Source organism: Staurois parvus, unplaced genomic scaffold, assembly GCF_062004578.1.
Source record: "Staurois parvus isolate SC_StPar_1 unplaced genomic scaffold, SC_StPar_1.0 ptg000209l, whole genome shotgun sequence".
NCBI lineage: Eukaryota > Metazoa > Chordata > Amphibia > Anura > Ranidae > Staurois > Staurois parvus.
This window is the reverse complement of record NW_028318005.1, coordinates 5,979,891-5,993,695: the sequence shown is the minus strand read 5'-3', so window position 1 is coordinate 5,993,695 and position 13,805 is coordinate 5,979,891. Positions and strand designations below refer to the sequence as shown.

At 38.8% G+C, this 13,805-nt stretch overlaps 1 protein-coding gene across 1 annotated transcript in view; it reads left to right on the top strand.

Annotated features, from left to right (window-relative positions):
* The window catches only part of HRH1 (histamine receptor H1), a 219,368-nt gene that overhangs the window by 198,993 nt on the left and 6,570 nt on the right, over nucleotides 1-13,805 (top strand). The gene's annotated exons all lie outside the window — the stretch shown is intronic.

The window sequence follows — 13,805 nt, the reverse complement described above, 5'->3', positions numbered from 1 at the left end:
TTTTATAAAGTTTGCAAATAAATAATATTTCATCATAAATCTTTGCCAAAATTTATTCCATTATCTTTTTAGTAAAAAAAAAATCCAAATTAGTTTATAACCAAAATTATAATTTTTAAACATTTTTGTTTACATTTTTATTTAAATTTTTTATATTATTTTTTTTTACATACTGTCACCCTAGCAGTACAGTGTCACCATGGTGTCACTGTACTACTTGTGGGGGGTGATGAAGATTTTTTTTTTTTTTTTACACTGATTGCTTTTACACTCATATAGGATGTAAAAGCAATTTCTCTTTCTCTCTGTCTGCATTCTTGCACTCATTGAAAAGTACTAAGTGAGCTGTGATTGGTCACAGCTTGTCACATGGTACAAGGCTGTTGTGAATAGCCTTGTACCATGTGACCTCTGTGATCATTCACAGATTTCACACGTAGTAAGCAATGATGTCACAAGTGACATCTTGCTTACTACTTTGCATGTGATCACTGATTGGCCAATCAGTGATCACATGATCTGGACCTCGTACAGAGGTCCCGTCCGACGATCGGTGTTTCACTGTGTCCAGAGGAGCGCGCACAAGCAGGGTGCGGGGAGGCCGTTTATAAACGGCCACCCGACCCTGCAGTGCCACCGTCCGGCCGTTTATATGCAACAGCCGGTCGGGAAGTGGTTAAAGACATAGGGGGAGATTTACTAAAACTGGAGCACTCGGAATCTAGTGCAGCTGTGCATGATAGCCAATCAGCTTCTAGTTTCAGTTTGTTCAATTAAGTCTGGACAATAAAACCTGGAAATTGATTGGTTTCTATGAAGAGCTGCACCAGATTTTGCTTCCAGTTTTAGCAAATCTCCCACAAAATGTTTTTTGAGGTTGAGCTCAGCATGTTTTCATATATCAAAGCTAAAGCATCTATAAAACCATTAAGTACTAAACATTTCAACTCAATTAGATTGGATGAACCTTCTCAAATCCATGATTTTCTCTTGAGAAAAAGCCAGCCAAATGTCGCCAATATATGGTTTAATAATATAGAGCCGAATTCCAGGCAAAACTTATTTTAGATTTGGAAAGTGTGTGGTAGGGTTAAACCCCCTGTCAGACTGTTATTGCTGTGTAGAATTATGGTCAGCACTCCAAGAAATCCATAAAGTAGATCTTACTTGGAATTACACATTCGGCAAAGAAACCAAGAAACAAGGTCGCCTTTCTAAAGGTAAATATGCACAAATATGTGCTAGACCATGGGGTGAAAGAGTCCAAGAGGATTCTAATGGTTCATAATTCAACTATAAAATACAACAAATGCATTTTGGGGGCTAAAAACCACCCTCTTCACCAGGGCTTAGAAGATGATATATAAAAACTTGAATTCAAATGAAGTAAAGGGGTTGATTTACCAAACTTGAAGAAGGCAAAATCTGGTGCAGCATAGAAACCAATCAGCTTCCAGGGTTTTTTATCAAAGCTTAATTGAACAAGCTGAAGTTAGAAGCTGATTGGCTACCATGCACAGATGCACCAGATTTTGCACTCTCCGGTTTTAGTAATTCAAGCCGATTGTGGCCAGTAGCTACAAAGTCTTCTTAGACTCTTTCACCCTATAGTCTGGTGTCAAATTGTGTATACTGTATTTAGTTTTGAATGCATCCTCCTGTATTCATTGGAGGAGGCCAGTTTGGAAACTGATTACCAAGCCAGTGAGCTAATTTGAAAACTTCCTACATTCGAACATTTCAGTGATCATAGGAATCCCAGTGCCAGATTTTCTTCCTTCCTTTCTCAAGGTGCCACATAGACTAAGTGCACATCAAAACAACCGCTCACGCAGTGAGGTCCACCTGGAATTACCCCTTGGTCATGGGCCTGTGTTGAGGTTCTAAATTTGTCTGGGCAATGTGTACAGTGCAGAGGCAAGGAAAAAACTTACCCCTCTTGTTCTGTGCACCTACATTCAGGATGGTTGTTTGGATGTACACAAAGGGGTCTATTTATTTAGCACTTTTCACAGAAATGTTGGCATGACCTTTGTCCATGTATATTTTTTGAAGTACCCATCTTTTCTTTATTTATCCATCATTTTAAAGCTAAACTCCCTGTGCACTGTATAGGCTGTGATAAATAAGGTAAAATGCTTACCTTATTCCTTCCTCCTGCAGACTTCCTTCCCACCGTATGATGGATCCCTTGGAACTGTTCCTGTTCACCACTGGTTGCAGCTTTCCAATGTCATGACATACAATGAAGGACTGGCAATGCTGCATTGCATGGGAGGATGCTAAGGGCCAGCCCACATGCCAGGACCATTGGATAGCAAAGAAAAGCGCTAGCTGTCTGAGGAGCAAGGGATAAGGTAATTATTTCACCTTATTCATCTCCTCCTAGACCAAACGAGAGTTGAAAGGGACATTTATAAGTTAGAATGAGTTGTGAAAGAGGATTTGCCTATTAGTCTATCATTTTCAAGGAGGATGCGCCCTATGTGAACCTTGTTTGTTATTGCAGTGTCTCCACTAACCACTTAACCTCCAGAAGGGCTACCCCCTTCATGACCAGGGCATTTTTGCTGTTCAGCACTGCGCTATTTTAACTGGCAACTTCTCAGTCATGCAGTATTGTACCCAAGTGAAATTGATATTTTTTAACAAAAATAGAGCTTTCTTTTGGTGGTATTTGATCACCGCTGAGTTTTTAATTTTTTATTATACAAACAAAAAAAAAGACCAAAAATATTGAAAAAAAAATTATATTTTATACTTTCGGTTATAAAACATATCCATAGTCTTCAAACAATTTAGGCCAAAATGTATTGTTACATGTCTAAATACACCCCTTAGTCTATCACCTTGAAGTTGGAACCTTCATGTTTCTTAAATGTCAGTAGCTTTTTTTCAGACATATGAATTCAACTAAAGTCTACTTCATGAAATTCTTGGAGCCCTGACTATTTTTCTACATAGATCACATCATTGAAAGCATTTAACTATACAGGAATACCTCGGTTTATGAACGTCTCGGTTAACGTAATTATCGGTTTACGAATGAAAATCCATTGAAAATAATGCCTCGGTTTACAAATTTTTTTCGCAACACGAACGGATTAATTGGTTTTCAATGCATTTACGATTTTTTTTTTAATCATGTCCCTGTACAGTACTATGCCTTTAACCTCCCTGGCGGTATTCCCAAGTGTAGCTCGGGGTAAAGTTTCAGTACCACAAGAAGTAACCCCGAGCTACACTCGGGCTTACCATGCGGCGCTGCTCCGGGATCCCTTACCTTGTCCTGCGCTCCCGCGATGTCCCTCCTGCAGTGTCCCCAGCAATGTAATCCGGTGGATGCCGGCATCTGTCATCTGGGTTCCGTCCCCTGAGAGCGTCGGGATGTACAGGGGACGGAACAGCAGGAAATGTGAAAATCTGAAAAAGTGACATTCACTAAATACACTAAAATCCCATAGTAAAACATTACTGTATCAAACCATTTCACATACATTTTGTCCCTAGTGCTTTGTCCTGTGCCCTGCCTGCATTTTACTGTTCTTTCTGCCTGGAAACTGAGAAACATCCATGGCGTCCAAAAAGTATCCCTTTAGGTCAAAATCGGTTTTAGACCAGCTAGAGAACAGCGATAGTAAATTAGAACCACTTGCAGAATTGAGTGATAATGATTTGTGGGGAAATTCGTCATCAGACGCTGAAAACGATTTTGCGACTTTGCTCAGTGATGTGCAAACTTGGAGCTATATTTCAAATTTCAGTGTTTTTGGTTTGATTATATTATTGAATTCAATTTATTATATTATTATTTTTTATGATTATTTATTAAATTATAATTTATGATTTCGTGTTTCAAGTTTTATCCTACCTGGGATGTTTACTAGACTCTTGTTTGGACAGATTTCAGTGAGTTATTCCTAAAAATTACAGGCCTACAATAAAAAATAAACATATTTCCATGCAAAAAAATGTACCGCTTTGAGCACTGAAATATGGACATAATCAGACCGCTAGGGAGGTTAAAGTGCACGTTATTAAGAGTTTTGAACAGATAAAACTTTTTTTTTTTACTTTTTTCTGACTTCTGGAACGGATTAATTGGTTTTCAATGCATTTACGAATTCATTTTTAATCATGTCCCTGTACAGTATTTATGCCTTTAAAGTGCACTTTATAAAGAATTTTGAACAGATAAAAGACTTTTTTTTAAACTTTTTTCTGACCTCCGGAACGGATCAATTGGTTTTCAATGCATTCCTATGGGAAACCGCGTTTCAGTTTACGAATTTTATGCAGTGCGAAAAGTCCCGCAGAACGCATTCATTTCGTAAACCTAGGTATGCCTGTATCTGTTTAATAAGTGCAAACACATATCTGTTGTCAGAGATCCCATGAGCTTTTAACGACCTGTGCTCTCTGCCTGTGTTATTTTGTGTTGGACTTCAGAGCAGTTCCTCTTCATGTTACGGAAAGGAGGAGAGGAGAAATTAGAGCTAACTCAAAGTAAAGAGTCCTTCTTCATGCTGGCAGGGGAGCGGCTTTTCTACACAGGCTGTGACTGTTTTCCAAAGAAAATGAAATAGACTTTGCACATATTTTCTATTGATAGATGTGGAATATATTTTGCTGATTTAAACTGAAGGTTCAGCTGTGATTCAACTAGGTAGACCAATTAACAAACAAGAGAAAGGAGAGATGTTCCATGTTCATTGAAATGTAGTGATTCTCCTGACCCTCTCTCAGCATCACCTACACACACATCTGCTATATTTCATTTGCTGAAGGTAACCACAGATGACAGAGGTGGGTGGCCAGAAGAGACAAACAAAATAAGATAAAAAATCATTATAGTTTATACATTTTAAGGTTTGCTGCTTCCCCTCCAACCTAGCGCCACTGGCTATAGCCGACTATAGACTGATTATTCCGATTGGAAGAAATCAATTTTGAAAAAGAACTTTACACACCACCATTACACAGTCCTGGCTCCAATCTGTTTGCAGTTTAAGAATTCTGTATTACACCAAACCAGGGGCGGACTGACAACTCATAAGGCCCCCAGGCAATAGGGGATCATGGGGCCCCTGTGTCCTTGCCCAGACTCAGAAAAGCCTATACAAAAGGTACCAGGGGCATCTCATGGGGCCCCCTACTGACCCCCGGCCCTCGGGCAGTGCTCGAGCTTCCAAATTTTCAGTCCGCCACTGCACCAGACAACTATACAATTCATATTTTAAATCTGCTATGAATACATTGCCCAAGCTCTCTTGTTTAATCCTTAATATATGTAATGAACAGCTTTTTCATCTGTCATACATTCCTCGAAGATCACGGTTCCAAAATACTTAATATGAAAGGCAAGCTGCAAGCTTAAGTCCTTCTCCATAATTTACTAACTAAAGTATAATGTTTATCAAAACTCACAAATCAGTCTGGACAGTTTAAGTTGGCAGGAACCAGGATGTCGCTGTTTATAAGTACCATAAAGATGAAAAGTAAGCCATTAGGTTATTTTTAGAAAAGAAAAATCTAGAGAATAAGGTGATGATATGTGTTATTGAAATATTGATTGCTTAAAAGAACAGCAGGGGAGATATTTCCACCTTGATTCTGTATGGAAAGAGTTTGTAGGTTTTCCTTAAAGCTTATCTAATCCCTAAAACAAACATGTGATTCAGAGGAAGGCATAATAAACCCTATGACGCATAGTCCAATTTGCTCTAATAAGGTAAAAAAAAAATGCCTTCTGTATCCCCCAGATCCCTAGATCAGCCTTTCTCAACATTTTCAACACAAAGGAACCCTTGAAACCCTTTTTGTTCTCAGGGAACCCCTGCTAACAATTAATATGTCTACAGCTCATGATAAATTAGTGTGATGGAAAAATGCTCCTTACAACTTTGGTCATTAGGAAGAATTACCCACTTACAGAAAGCTAAAAAGATCATAGGTGTTAGTGAGAACTTATCTGAAAGGGAGACATTTCTCATTGCTCAATGGACCCCTATCAACCTCTGGAGGAACCATATGGTTCCATGGAACCTTAGTTGAGAAACCCTGCCCTAGATGAACATTCTCTAGTGTTATTACATATAAATCTTAGTATCCAATTACATTTTGTGCATTTAGGAATGCATCCAGCTCTCTTTTTTTTAAATATTCTACTGATGTGGCCAGAACTAGCTTTTGAGGGAGCCTATTGTACATTTTAACAGCTCTTATTGTGAAGAAGTCCTTCCATATGTGGAGGTTAAATCTCTTTTCCTCCACCCGGTAATCTTGAGGATACACACTTCCTGTCCCTGGGTGACTATGCTCACTCACTCTAATGTAACTATGGAAGCAGTCATGGTTGCCATCCAGGCTGGAATTCAATAATTCACATCTATTACAAGTGGGGTGATGAGATTAGTATATTTAAAGGTAAACTAGTTATTGCTTTTAATTCATCTTATAGGAAGTGACAAGGACACTGCATTTCTGGCAAGAAGTATTATGTGTACTTGTTAAAAATGGTCTTAGCCTGAAAATGAAAACTGATGCAACCTCCACAGTCTACTAATTGTTAAGATGCAATATATTACATTTTTGTTATTTGGTTAAAAATGATGTATGGGGTAATAAAAAATATAAACAAAAAACAAACATACATACTTGTGAGGGACGCGGCGTCAGATCCCCAGCCCTTCTTACCAACTCGTGACCAAAGGACTAGCCAATCTAAAACCGCGCTGTCACATGCATAACAAAACCACGCTCAGCTGCACCGTGCACAAAGATTTTCCAGCTAATTGACCACAATCTCTGTACCGCAGCCTGAGAGCAATTGTTGCTGGGTCAGGTTATTTACGCAATTAACCCTTCACACTGCCACCACCACCTTTTTGTACAGAGTAGGAGGAAACTTGCCAATCTTAGCAGTAACACTACGGTGTTTGAATAAGCGTCTGTATACACACTGTCACCGCAGGCTGATGTAAAAATATTTACAGAAAAAGATGTAGCCAATGTATATATATATATATATATATATAAATACAGAGAGCAATATCACAACAGAGAGATAACAGAAAGACGTTTAGAGAGGTAGAATACTTGCCGTCAGCCTTGGTTTAAGCAGATCAAGGTCCTGAACAAAAGGGTCCCGTTCTCCCAAGTTGGTTCCTGATGTTAAAAGGGGAGAATTCTTCAACTTATCTTTCTCAGGCCTGACAGCCTGTTTTCTAGTCCACCAGCAGCATGTCTCCTTAAAGCAGAGAACCAATTGCCTCATTTTGGGAAGGTGTTTAGGCGGGGAACTCTGCTATGATCAAATCCCTCACACGTTTATACCATGGTTAATAATCTTCCATAGGTACATGGAGTATCCTATCCACTGATAGGATAATATGCAGAATCATCTGCTGAACGTCTAGATAACAGATATGACATATCTATCTGTGACGGTTAAAGAGATATCGCTTTCTGCTCACGGGTAGACGTAATCTAGGTGTGTAAGATATCAGGCGACTCGCATTAAACTGAGCTATCCGAATATATGCTTTGTTCGATTGTATGTATTCCCTATTTTAAGTTATGAAAAGTGGTTTTTAAATGGGATGTATGTTTTCGGCTATTCTGGAATGTGTTTCATGTCCAGTGAAGGACTGGTTTATAGCTTTACGATCATCTTCAGAGCATTCAGAGCAAGAGTGGGACAGACACCCTGGCATCAGCTAATTGGGTTTACAACCATGAAGGATATCCAGCTGTGTCCTGTGCACTCTTGAACCCAGCACACAAGGACCACGTGTCACTCAACAGAGGGGAGGGGGGATCTGATTTGGAGTGAAAAATGATACAAGATGGAGGGTCTTTACCAAAATGGATGTTCGCGTCAATATTTGTACGTACAATTGCTACAATACTCACCTCCATGCTGCAGTATTGCTGTGACTCTAAGCCTAAGAACTGAGTGATCACATGACCGCTGATCACTTGTCAAATGTAAGGGTGTTGAATTTTTATTTTTACCTCTACATTTCATAAAAGGCATTACACTATTAGATTTATTTTCATGTGTGACCTTTTGTGATCCATGGTGCATTGACTCTCCCCTGTTCCCCAGTATGGGAGGTGAAGATTGTATCAGACTTAAAGTACAACTAAAGGCAAAGCTTTTTTTAGTTTTGGATATAGTGGAGATGGATTAGAACACATATTAAGTTTTTATGACTTGTTGTGCCTCCGATTCACCCTCTCAATTTGCCTTGTTTACCATTATCATTGAAAGTTAAAGTAAAAAAAATCCCATATGTTGGGTTGCCCTAGAAAAGTAATAGAGACAAAATCTTCCAATGGTGACACTAGTTCTGGTGACCTTGGGGTTCCCAAGGGATTCATGTAGCCTTCCTAACAGTCTGATTATGTCAGTATTTCTGTGCTCAAAGTGGTACATTTTTTTGCATGGAAATATGTATTTTTTTTATTGTAGGCCTGTAATTTTTAGGAATAACTCACTGAAATCTGTCCAAACAAGAGTCTAGTAAACATGATAAAATTTGGAACACGAAATCATAAATTTCAATTTGATAAATAATCATAAAACATAATAATATAACAATAATAATTTAATTCAATAATATAATCAAACCAAAAACACTGAAATTTGAAATAGAGCGCCAAGTTCGCACATCACTGAGCAAAGTAGCAAAATCGTTTTCAGTGTCTGATGACGAATTTCCCCACGAATCATTATCACTCAATTCTGCAAGTGGTTCTAATTTAATATTGCTGTCCTCTAGCTGGTCTAAAACCGATTTTGACCTAAAGGGACACTTTTTGGACGCCATGGACATTCTCAGTTTCCAGGCAGAAAGAACAGTAAAAATGCAGGCAGGGCACAGGACAAAGCAGTAGGGACAAAATGTATGTGAAATGGTTTGATACAGTAATATTTTACTATGTAATTTTAGTGTATTTAGTGAATGTCACTATTTCACATTTTTAAATTTCCCACTGCTTCATCCCTCGTACGCCCTGACGTTGCAGGGAACGGAACCCAGAAGACAGATGCCGTTATCGGCCGGAGGACATTGCAGGGAACACTGCAGGAGGGACATTGCGGGAGCGCAGGACAAGGTAAGTGAAGTAGAGATCCCGGAGCAACGCTGCAAGGTATTCCCGAGTGTAGCTCGGGGTTACAGCTTGTGGTGCTGAAACTTTACCCCAAGCTACACTCGGGAATACCGCCAGGGAGGTTAATATGCAGGGATTTCCTCTCACTTCCTACTTTTGGCTTTTGAAGGAAAATTTCCCCAATGGGACACTGATGGCAAAAATTAAACTGTCAGGGGTTATAACCCGTTTTTACTCTATCCAAAATGAAAGTAAAATTATTTTGCCTATAGTTCTAATGGATCACTTAAAGAACTGGCTGTGGGTTTGACTGTCTATAACTCAGGTGTCAAACTGGCGGCCCTCCATCTGTTGCCAAACTACAAGTCCCATGAGGCATTGCAAGATTGACAGTTACAAGCATGACTCCCAAAGGTAGAGGCATGATGGGATTTGTAGTTTCACAACAGCTGGAGGGCCGCCTGTTTGACACCCCTGATCTATAACAAAAGGGTCAATACTATCTGATGAGTTTTGCTTACCACATGGTGTGACACACTGGGTACCGCACTTATAAATTTGGATGAAGATTTCTATTTGGATGAAGTTTTTTTCATGTAAATGGAACTTCATTTTCTCATTTTATTTACTATCTTTGAGCACTACATTTGGACTATATTTTCATGTTCAGCATGCTGTAAAAGTGTTGGTGGCATCTGTATTTTTATGGCTGTATATTTACAGTGCCTTGAAAAAGTACTCATACCCCTTGAAATTTTCCACATTTTGACATGTTACAACCAAAAACGTAAATGTGTTTTATTGGGATTTTATGTGATAGACCAACAAAAAGTGGCACATAATTGTGAAGTGGAAGGAAAATGATAAATGGTTTTCAGCATTTTTTGCAAATAAACATCTGAAAAGTGTGGTGTGCATTTGTATTCAGCCCCCCCGGAGTCAATACTTTGTAGAACCACCTTTCGCTGCAATTGCAGCTGCAAGTCATTTTGGGGATGTTTCTTCTAGCTTTGCGCATCTAGAGAGTGAAATTTGTGCCCATTCTGCTTTGCAAAATAGCTCAAGCTCTGTCAGATTGGATGGAGAGTGTCTGTGAACAGCAATTTACAAGTCTTGCTTTGGATTGGATTTAGGTCTGGACTTTGACTGGGCCATTCAAATACTTTTATTTTATTTATTACAGGTACTTATATAGCACCATCTTCTAAGACTGCCCTGTATTTGGCTCCATCCATCTTCCCATTAACTCTGACCAGCTTCCCTGTCCCTGCTGAAGAAAAGCATCCCCACAACATGATGCTGCCACCACCATGTTTCACGGTGGGGATGGTGTGTTCAGGGTGATGTGCAGTGTTAGTTTTCACATATAGCGTTTTGCTTTTAGGCCAAAACGTTAAATTTGTGTCTGATCTGACCAAAGCACCTTCTTCTACATGTTTGCTGTGTCCCCCGCACGGCTTCTCGTTAACTGGAAATGGAACTTCTCATGGCATTCTTTCAACAATTGGTTTCTTCTTGCCACTTCTTGCCATAAAAGCCAGATTTGTGGAGTGCATGACTAATAGTTGTCCTGTGGACAGATTCTCCCACTCAAGCTGTGGATCTCTGAAGCTCCTCCAGAGTTACCATGAGCCTCTTGGCTTCTTTTCTGAGTGATGCTTTCCTTGCCCGTCCAGCTTTTATACTGAGATTAAATTACACACAGGTGGGCTCTATTTACTAATTAGGTGACTTCTGAAGGCAATTGGTTCCACTAGATTTTAGTTAGGGGTATCAGAGTAAAGGGGGCTGAAACATATGCACGCCACACTTTTCAAAAATGTATTTGTAAAAAATTTTGAAAAACATTTATCATTTCCCTTCATTTCACAATTATGTGCCACTTTGTGTTGGTCTATAACATAAAATCCCAATAAAATACATTTACGTTTTTTGGTTGTAACATGACAAAATGTGGAAAATTTCAAGGGGTATGAATACTTTTTAAAGGCACTGTATTTCTTATAGATTGCATTATATGCACAAGTGTTTTTTAGGGTTAGTGCTATTTTTTTCAGTCGGTTACATTTTTCAGAAGCATACAGTGAAGTTTAAAACATCATCCTTCTGAATAATTCATATCTATAATAAAGGAAATATATTTGGCACTTTTTGTGGTGAGCACAGTGTTTTTCATTTATTAATATTTACCATTAGCTATCAGGTTTATCGGGCAGGCTGACAATATTGCTAATGGCAAGGCATGTGCTTAGCATCATCAATGCACAACAGGAATGTGCTCTTAATCATAGGTACTCTGGGTGAAAAAAATTTGCAATTCATTTCCAAAAAATTCTTTGCTTAAGAAAATCTGTTTACAGTGAGGTGTGATGTGCTGTTTTATATACTAAAATCATAAAAGTATGAATATGTCTATAGAAGAAAACACTGATTTCTAATCGTACAAATTGTACTATTGAAAATCAATGGGCACCTTCTTATGCATTTAAATCAAAGGTCTACTTTCAAACTATTAAAGACAAATGTGAGGACATAATGCCTGCAGGCCACCAATTCCCAGTTTGGCTTCACTTACATCTTCAATCTCTTCTTCATTCAAAGTCACTCAGCAGCAATCTCTCACTCCTTATTGATTAATTTATTGAAGCTAAAGTATGCTTAATCTAGGTGTTCATCTTGTCTAAAGCTTTCGAGGACCACAAGAGCAATCAGAGAAAGGAGCACAGCAGAAAATACAAAAAACCAGACAGGTGATTAATATGGTTTATGGTGGTGAATAGGAATCAACAGTGTAAGGTTAAAAATAGGCCAAACACATCATCATATGTTATACTGTATAATTAAAGAATATCTAAACCCTAGAACAAACATTTATTTTATTGCAGCTTAAGTGTAACACAAGTGTAACAAGGCTATGTGTGCCCACAAACCTATGTAAAAAATTGCAGCTTACCATTCCTTAAATGTGGCAGTTACATCAGTTTTCATTTTTTAGGATGAGAACATTTTTAGCAAGTATAGGAAATACCGGACATTTAGTGTCCTCGTAACTTTCTGAGGGCTGAAATGAAAGCACAAACAATGATATCCTCCTTGCAAGTTACCCTCTGTTAATTACTAATCCCTCACCCCCCATGTAATGAAGATGAAGAGAGACATGTTTGAAGTCCAAACAATGAGTGAGCACTGGCACCCTAGGACAGGATAACCAGGCAAAAATAACAGAACCGATTGGATTTTAGGATCAATTACACACTGCTACTTGAGCCCCAAAAATAAAATTAAAAAAGTGAACGTATCTGTTCTTCAAGGCGAACATGAACTGTGGAAGATGCCTATAAACTAGCTCTTTTGAAAAATAGGTACCATAAGTTGGCAGAATATGGTCGTCTCGTGACCAACTTTCTCTGAGGAGCCCATGTAAATACTAACACAACAATGCTCACTTCGAACAAAGCAACACATGGTGTCTGCACAACCCATCATGAGACCCAGAAACCCAAAAGACTGAGGATATCTAGTGGTGGAAAATAATTACTTTGTGGGACTGTATTGGAGAGAAGGTGAGTACCGCATCCAGAGCTTTTTTTAAATCATGCTTGCCATTTTTGTATTGTCCCGAGTTGTCCTATGTGATGTTCACAAAAAAAGACACCATGATCAATCTATTTCCAGTCTTGGATAAAAGTTTGGAAAACTTGTTCTGGGTATAAATCTATCAAGGCTGTTTGATATATCTTGGATTCTAAGAAGGTATCAGTGTTTATTGACCATGTTATTAACCACTTTAGTACCGCACTATAGCCAAACGATGGCTACAGCGTGGCTCTCTTGTTCTTGGAGAGCACCCATGGACGCAGCTTATCACAGATTGAGGTAATGGACCAATGACAGAGGCCCTTTACTATGTGATCAGCTGTGTCTAATCACAGCTGATCACATATAAACAGACTTGGTGATTATCGTCAGTCTTTCCCTTACGTGCTGTGTCTGTGTGAGGAAAGGACAGACATTACCTGGCAAGGCTGTCAGTACATGGTGTACACTGATAATCAGTGCCCTGATTATCAGTGCAGACTCATCAGTGCCCATAAATTCAGCTTATAATTGTCCATCAGTGCCACCTATCAGTGCCCATCAGTGCAGCCTCATCAGTGCCCATCAGTACAGCCTCATCAGTGCAGTCTATCAGAACCCATTGGTGCAGCCTATCAGCGCCCATCAGTACAGCCTATCAGTGCCCATCAGTACAGCTTATCAGTGCCCATCAGTACAGCCTATCAGTGCACATCAGTGAAGAAAAAATAACTTATTTGCAAAATGTTTTTAACAGAAATTAAGAAAAAATTTTTTTTTTCACAATTTTCAGTCTTTTTTCCTTGCTTGGCAAAAAAAAAAAAAAAAAAAACAGTGGGGATCAAATACCACCAAAAGAAAACTCTCTCTCAAAAAAACTGTTAAGAATTTTATATGGGTACAGTGTTGTATTATCACACAATTTTCATTCAAAGTGTGACAGCACTGGAAGCTGAAAATTGGCCTAGGCACTAAGGTGGTGAAAGTGCCCAGTATTGAAGTGGTTAAAATCTTTATCTTAAAAGACACACATTTTTTAAAATGCAAGAATAGTAAGTGCCTGCATTTGACTTGATACCAGCCTCTTTCAATCCAATGTATAGCAGAGT